Genomic DNA, 8706 nt, shown 5'->3' with positions numbered 1-8706 from the left:
TCATTAAACAGAATGCAATAATTCACAACCAGACATTGATACTTAATAGAAATCTTGTAAAAACATAGTTTTTTCAAAATATAATTTATTTATATAGTTCATTTCCAAAATACATTTATATGCCACCCCCAAAAGTCATGCATGATATAGAACAAAACACTCAGCTCACAATAGCAGCAGCACTATGGCGTAGTCCTTTTAACAAAGTCTTCCTTCAGCCAGCAAGCTTGAGAAGGAAAATGTAACAGAGTAAGTTCATATGAACTTAGTGAGTTCCAAAAAGAAATCATACATAACATTACTTACAATACAACCGAACCTTTCAGAGACACTTACACACAATGAACATAGTACGCCTAATGGCGTATACCGAAAATAAACAGACTGGGTACGCCAACTTACTTAACACATGGGAGTATACTATACACTAACTTAACATAACTTAGACAACACATCTTCATGCCAACCGTGTATCAAGAATTCAAAAACACAAGTATATCATACATTCTCATTTTCATACATTCACCTCCTTAATATCTTATATCATTTTCATTCAGAATAGAATGTTTTATCGTTACCTGCCAATCCGGTTTGCAATATAGCTGTCCTACCAGAGGCTACACAAACATATCTCATCTTCTCCAGTACCACAGACCAGATCATATCATGCATTTCAGAAGAAGATGGTAATGGCTTAAGCATGAAGAACGACACTTATTTTATATCACAAACTGACTAAACTCAGACTAATGACTTTGGATATCCATTATCCACATATACTCATTTCATCCAGTACAGATGAGGATTAATTACCTTACATGAATTATTTAAACAAGAAATTTACAATACATGGAAGTAAGAAGGAACTCACCAAAAATTCTAGCACAATCTAAAAAGCAAGTCCTTTATCTTTATCACCTGGACCCTCGTTAGCTTCTTGAGCTAAAATAAATATATTTATGTATATCATATCATCAATCTATCAAATTTGAACATGCATGCAAGAATCAACAACACTTAATCCAGAATCAAGAAGTTTCATTCCTCACACACCATTCTAACGTCTAAGCATGCAGTACGAAAAACTCATAAATGACTTCAATGATAACCTAAGGGTTCATCGAAAATTATCAGTGAGCTGGTACTAACGTATATGTTGACTAGATACTGCAAACCTTCACTTTGAAGAAGTTCTCTAAACTTAAGCTTTTTAGAGAATTTCAGAAGAAAATCAAGAAAAAATAAGACATAAAAGGTGTTCAGAAAGACAAGTGCTATCCTTGTATACTTAAGCAGAGAGACAAGAATTAGTGGAAAAATTATATAATTCCACTAACTCTCTTAATTCACGTGATTGAGTGCACTTAACAAAATTTAGGTCTTATCATCTACAATAGTCTAGTTCTATTCTAACTAGACTTCAACTTGACTAACTAAGAGCCAGTTCTTCATTGCTTTTGAAAAGTGCTTTTGAGAAGTGCTTTTGAAAAGTTTGGTTTAAAATTTGAATGTTTAGCATTGCTGTCAAAAAGTGCTTTTAAGAAATAAAATGTCCATTTTAGACATGTTTTTATCAAGTAACAAATATGCATTTAAATAATATTTAAATTAGTTAATATTATTATATTTTAGTAAGAATATAAAAAATTATTATAACTTGTTGTTAATATTTTAATATATGAAATATAAATTTTAAATATTTTTAAGCAATAAATATTAATTATTTATAAAATTTAATTATAATATATAAGCTATATTTTAAATATTTAAATATAACCATTAAATATTTGTAATTATTTTTTTTAAAATTTATTTTTAATTAATGATTTTAACACATTTGTAATTAAGCACCAAGAAAAAAAGGAAAATACTATGTTATTGGAGGGGTGAAAAAGTAATTAAGCACCAAAAGTTCTTTTGGGAGAGGAAAAGCTAAAATTTTTAGCTTCTCCTTTTCATAAGTGCTTGTGAAAAGCACTTCTGAAAAGCTAAAAATTTTAGCTAAAAGCAGCTTGTTCTTCACAGTTTTTTTTTAAAAGCGCTTTTGGAGTCAGAAGTGCTTTTTTTTAACAATGAAGAACTGGCCCTAAATCACCATACAAAAATAATAAACAAAACTAAACAATTGCGAATTTAATGAGTTCGCCCAAACTATCTGGGTTGGGCAAATACTTAACAAAAGAGTCCGCCAAACCTTAGAGCTCGCCAAACTAAGATTTCATCAAATGGCGTATTACCTTAAAATGTAAAGCCACTTTAAAGAAGTGTGTTATCTAAGTTCATTTTAAAATAAGCGTGTTACCTTAGAGAGGTAAAACCACTTTAAAAAAGTGTGTTATCTTTTAAAGTGGTTATCTAAGTTCGCTTTAAAGAAGCATGTTTAAATAAGTGTGTTACCTTACAAAGGTAAAGTCGCTTTAAAGAAATGTGCTATCTAGGTCCACTTTAAATAAACGAATTACCTTAAAGAGGTAAAGCCACTTTAAATAAGTGTTATCTAAATTCACTTTAAAGAAATGAGTTATCTTTAAGAAGTCAAGCTACAAGTAAATTTACATTAATAAAGCAAATGAATAGATCGATTGAAGAAAATCATTTTAATTACAAAATAAATCAAAGAGCTCTTAATCCTCTCCACCTCCACCATCTATTTCTTCCTCTCCAAGGGTTGAGTTAGCATGAGTACCAGGAGGAAGCAATACAACAGCTATTAATCCTTTCTAAAAGCTTCCCATTAAAGACCAACAGGATTGAGTATATCAAAGTTCATTATAGTATCACAAAATTTACCCAATAGAACATTGGAAACATTGAGTGGGTCATGAGCCACTTGAATGCCAAGTGTAGCACCATGCTGAGCCCATTTGAATGTGCTTTTAACTTTAGCTTTTGCAGTAGTTATGGCTTCCTCGATGACTTTGTTTTTCTTTGCCTTACCTAAAGTGACTTCAATATCTTTCTCCTTTTTGAGAGCTTTAATGGCAGCTTGAAGAGATTTGATTCAACATCTTTTTTCTTCAAACTTTTCTTTATATCTTCTTTCATGACATTCATATTCGCTTTATATTCATCCCTAAGTTGAGCAACTTCTCCGTTGTGAGATCTCTTCAAAGAAGCAATTTCATTTACACACTTCAAAGTCATCTCTTGCATGCGAGCTTCAAATTCAACTTTCTTCTTCTTTAAAGCCCTCATTTTTTCCTATCAGCTTCGTAGCTTCTTCCTTCAATTTCATATTTAATTCTTCAAGAGGTTTAATTTTTTTCTTTTAAAATGGCTTACCTTGAGGTGACTTCATAAACCAATTTCTTCAAAACCTCATTCTTAGTATTTAAGTTTTACAGTTGAACTTCTTTTTGCTTTAAAGATTTACTCATATGTTGGTGCGCAAAATTCTTCTCATACTCTTGAATGTCAATTTTCTTCCATAAATCCATAGGGTACATTACAGGTGGGCCCTCAATCTATTTTAAAAGAAATCATCCCAACATTTTTTCGGTTGCTTTGTTAGGATGAAAGAAGATGCATGATCCTTCAAATCCTTGCTAAAGAAAATAGCGGGAATAAGGGCTTATAAGACTCTCCATTATCCCACCAGGTTAAATCCCAGAGGAAGTACTGCTCATGGATGGAGAACTTTGAGAAGGTCCTCTAGATGTAGAAAGAACGCCAACAGAAAGAGAGTTTATTCAAGTTATTGAAACACCAATAGAATGAGGAATTGATAAAGTTAAAAAAATTGAAGAAAGAACAACTGATGACGCAGATGAGCTTGAAGTTGTGTATTATGGTGGATATACTAGGGAAAGAACCTACTAAAAGAGAATCAAATTAAGTTGTTAGTTTTAAATAAAATAGTGGGTATACTAATCACGCAAATAATGCATAATAATAGACTTATTACCGGATATATTTAAGGAAACAAAGCCACTAAATAAGCTCTGAGAACTTGAAGATAAGCCAGTTAAAGGAGCAAACTCGTTACATAAACTCAATGGAAGAGAATGAATAATATGAGTGATTTCGCTAGAGTTACTTGAAGAGGCGGTGAAAGGGGATTGATTTTGTGTGGTTGAACTCCTAGAGTAACAGTTTTTTGCTTTTTCTTTTGTTGTTGATCCTTGGGAGGAATAGGAGGCCTATGATTTGTGAGTTCACTCTTTACAGAACTTAGACTTTTATTAACTAATTCCTTAATGTTTGAGTCTGAAGTGGCAAAAATTGGTGAACTAAAGACAATCGAGGCAGAAGCAATTTAAGTACAACTTGTTGAGGCAATTAAAGAAGCGAACGTTTGAGTTATAGGAAATGTTGAGGCAAGTGCAGTGGACATGCTGAGAGTAGCAAGAACCTCAAGGTTAATAGAAATACCCTTATTATCTCTTGCATGTTTATAACTCCAAAAGATATAGACTTTTATAGCCTTTTCTAACTAATAATTCATGTAAATTTTCAAGTGTTTTTTTTTCATATTTTTGTAATTTTATTACATAATATATAATTTGGAAAAAATTAAATCTAAATCTCTAGTTTTAATTATTTATATGCTAAAATTACATATTTTTTCCAATTCGGAGCAATTTAGTGCATTTGAAGAAAGGACGATCTTAAAGGTGGTGTTTTGGAACTCAAATATTGTAGCATCCCTATAGCACAAGCCATGCAAAGGAGGGATGATTAATAATTAGGTTTTGATGCCCCAATTAAGGGATTAATGGATATGCTTAACCCAACTCAGAATTTGGGGAGAAAAATTGGATAATCTGCTAAGGAGAAAAGAGCTCGAATTTCCTATTAAGGGAGAGAGGCCAAACTGTCCATCAACAAGCCCAAATCAACCATCCAAGGTGAATTAAAGTATTTAGAAAATAACAAAAAAACTACCTCATATTTTTGTTCAAACCCCTTCCCCTTTTAAAGCTTCCTCTCTCATTTACCAAGCTAAATTTAGCAAAGCCATTAACTTCATTCCCTTAAAGCAAGGTTCGGCCATGGGGGAGATACTTTCAAGGCTTCAATTTGCTAAAATTAGCCACTCCCTTCATGTATAAATAGGCCCTATTTGATCACTCAACTCATCACTCACTCACTCATCATCTATTTTCCTCTCTTTCATTCTTCTACTCCCAAGTTGAGAGAATAAAGTAGAAAGTTGAGAGAAGCAATTCCAATGCGTGTTGGGAAGAAAATTTTTGACATTCCTAAGGAGATTTGTGCAAGACGAGCGAAGCAGAAAGAAATAAGGGACCATGAGCAGAAAAACATTGGATTTGTCTTCTTATTCTTCCTATTTTTACTTTTACTTTGTTTTTCATTGATGAACATGCTTGTCAAATATTTTTTTTTTGTTTTCAGCTTAATCATAACGACTTAAATTTATTATTGTTACATTGATTATTTTTTTTAGCTTAGATTTATTAAAATGTTGTTAATGATGTTATGTGTCTTGGTTGTTCACTCAGTCAGATAAAATCATGACATGTTATATGTGTATTATGAATGTGTGGGTGCAACTGAATTAATAATTTAATCAAACCTAGATTGAAATTAATTGGCACACTATCTAATTTATGCATGTTTGATCTTATTTATGATAAAATAGGTTAAATTAGTAATAATATTGAAAAACTTATTACCTTGCATAACCCTAGAATTAATGTGATTAAACTATTTCAAAGATAGAAATATTTCGTTACCTCACTTAATATGAATAATTGCTTATGAAAATTACCAAGTTGATTTAACATAGACTTGTGTTAGAAAATTTTAATAATTTAATAAGTACGATTTCATGAGTTAATGAATAGTCGAGTTGCCATGGGTTTTTTCAGACGTCATTACTAGGTTTTAATAACTCATAGTTAAATAAGATAACTAATCTAGCACATTTATGTCATTGAGGTTTGTTTTTGTGAATTGTTGCTTTTATCTGTGTTTTTCTCTTTTATCTATGTTTTTCTTTCATTTAATTTTTGTTAGGTGATTTTTAGTTAAATAGAGTAGTTTGTCTAATTGACCCTTAATTATTTTCAATACCAATTTGCTAAGTCTTATTTCACAAAATTTTCTCATACAATCCCTATAGAGATGATACTCTTTACTTATCACTTTATTTCTTGTCAATGGTTGTATACACTTGCATATCAATCGAATTATCTCAAGACACAAGTAAACTTTCTCCTCCACATAAGTTCTTCGCAAACAGTTAGTACTCTAAATTCTAGCAAAAAATAAGTAATAAAAGCAACACACACCGGAACTACTACTAGAAAACCAATTAAAACTTTCACAAAGAACTTCATCAAGAATCACACAACCTAATGAAACACTCAAGGGATAAATCGTAGCTTCAGATACCTTACTATGACTATTCATCTTTAATGAGAATGTTTCACTTGGTTACAATAGTACACTTGCCTAGAAAATAAAAAAAAACCTGCAAAAACAAATGCAACAAATTAGAAAGTTTGAAGTAATACCTTCAATACTAGATTGTGTATTAAAGTCTGCTTGAGACTCAGTATCTTTCATATTCTCGCTTGAGGGACCTTCACCAACAAAAGGAAGAGAATTTGAATATAGATCTCTTATTCTCTTTGTACGAACCTCCAAATTGGGTCCTTCACTCCCCTCAGCTGGTTCTTGAGTAGCATCAACAATTTTAACTCCTTAAATGGTTTTAGTAGCTCGTGAAACTTCAATCACCTACTCAGTTTTCTTTCCTTTTATAGCTCTTGGAACCGTCGTAGCTACACATTTGATTTCTCCTTTCTGGCTTCAATAGTCTCATCTACGCTATTGACAAAAGGCATACTCAAATAACCAATTTTTGGGTTCTTTAAATAATCCTAAAAGAGTTTCTGCTATTACATTGTTATACCCATATATGTTCAAGCCTCATTACATGGCTTTATTCCATCAAGTTAAGCTTCACTGAGGGTATTGAAGTCCACATCATCTCAACTATTTTGAATTTTCTCCATTAAGTTGAATCACCAAACATTCCTCAAGCTGTGAACTTGCTCATACCTAATTGGCGAACTTATTTGCAATCTTTTGAATTGAGCCTCTTCTACTGCATTTAACTGTTGGATCATCATTACGCCCCATGGCGCGGCAGAAAAATTATTCTGGCGATCGTCAACCAAGGATCCATGTACGAGGAACAAATCACGTTGAAACAAAGGTTGAAAATATACCTTTCAAAAATTGAAAAGCAATGAATGACGTTGTTGATAGGATCCCTTTCGGAGATGGCGATTCCAAGTCGCAACAATAACATATCGGCCTCTACATAATCCGTCAATAGACCTAAAATATTGATCCCATTATGTAAGAGGGATAAATCATGTCTTGATCAACCATATCCCACTACATGGATTGTGGTATATCCAACATCAGTTTTATAGTACAACTTGTTAAGGTATATGTTTGATTGTATCAACATATACGACTCACGATGTTGAGACAATGATGATCTCAAGTCTGAGGATCATATACATAGTTATCACTATGAGTAATATTTGTGGCTATTATATAATAATCCAAGAAACATACTCATGGCAAGTTAGTCCAATATGTTTTTCTCTAACACATACACATGTATTGAGTTTGACGTCCCTATGTCAATGACAACACTTTGTCATCAATCAACTATACATTAGTCTCAATGCATTATCATTGTCCAAGCCCATATTAAAACTCGACGAATGACCTTTTTAAGAACATGATACTTTATTATTAACTAGTTTATTTATACACACAGAAAAGAAACTGAAATAACAATGGCAATGCCTTACATTAAAAAAAAGGTAAAAACGAGTATGTGATTACAATCATCTTATGATTGGTCTTTGGGCATACTCTAACATTAAGGATCCCAAGTGCTTTTTTTAGTGGAAGGTTTAACCCAGGCCAAAAGAAAAGGGAATTCCCCATAAGTTCACTTAATTTCAATATATATATATCCCTTGCCAAATGCAAGTTGTTGGTGGTGTTATCTACAACAACTTTCCCTCCCCTTAGAATGGCAAACATTACAAACCCTTTTTTATTGCTTTCACTAGCAAGGGTTACAATGTATATTCTTCTGAATAGATTTACAGAAGCTTATTCTCCATGTAACTGGTAATCTAATAAATACGCCATTAAAGTCCACCACAAGGAACCCATTAATTGCCCAAGAGTCACCTCGTATGAATTCAACAATTCTACAAATAAAAGATGCAGAGACATATGAAACCCTACTTCAAAAACGTATAAGGGCAAAAGAAACCAACGATTTTCTCTCTCACAATTTTTCATATCACTTAATCGATGTTTCCCCTTCAAAATGTAAAATTTGTATCTAAAATTACTAAAACACGTAATTACCTTACACTCCAACAATTTTCACATCTCATCTACAAACGTTGTACACTCAAATTCCTTACTTTCAGCAGGAACACTAAGCAATCTCGGAACCATGTTTTGCTAACAATAAAAAGGAAAATGAAAAAGTAATATAAAGAAATTAAAGTGATTAGAACCTATCAAACTAAATTGCACCAAGAACTCAGAAGAAAGAGGAATTGTAGAAATTTAAAAACATAGAAAGCAAATGGTAATGAGGCTTAAAAAATTATCCATATTTATAAATAAGATGAAACCCTTTGATTACTATGAAACTTCTTAGGTAAGTTATCACGTGCACATGCACGCACCATC

This window comes from Gossypium raimondii, chromosome 2, assembly GCF_025698545.1.
Source record: "Gossypium raimondii isolate GPD5lz chromosome 2, ASM2569854v1, whole genome shotgun sequence".
Classification (NCBI taxonomy): domain Eukaryota; kingdom Viridiplantae; phylum Streptophyta; class Magnoliopsida; order Malvales; family Malvaceae; genus Gossypium; species Gossypium raimondii.
This window is presented reverse-complemented; position numbering follows the sequence as displayed.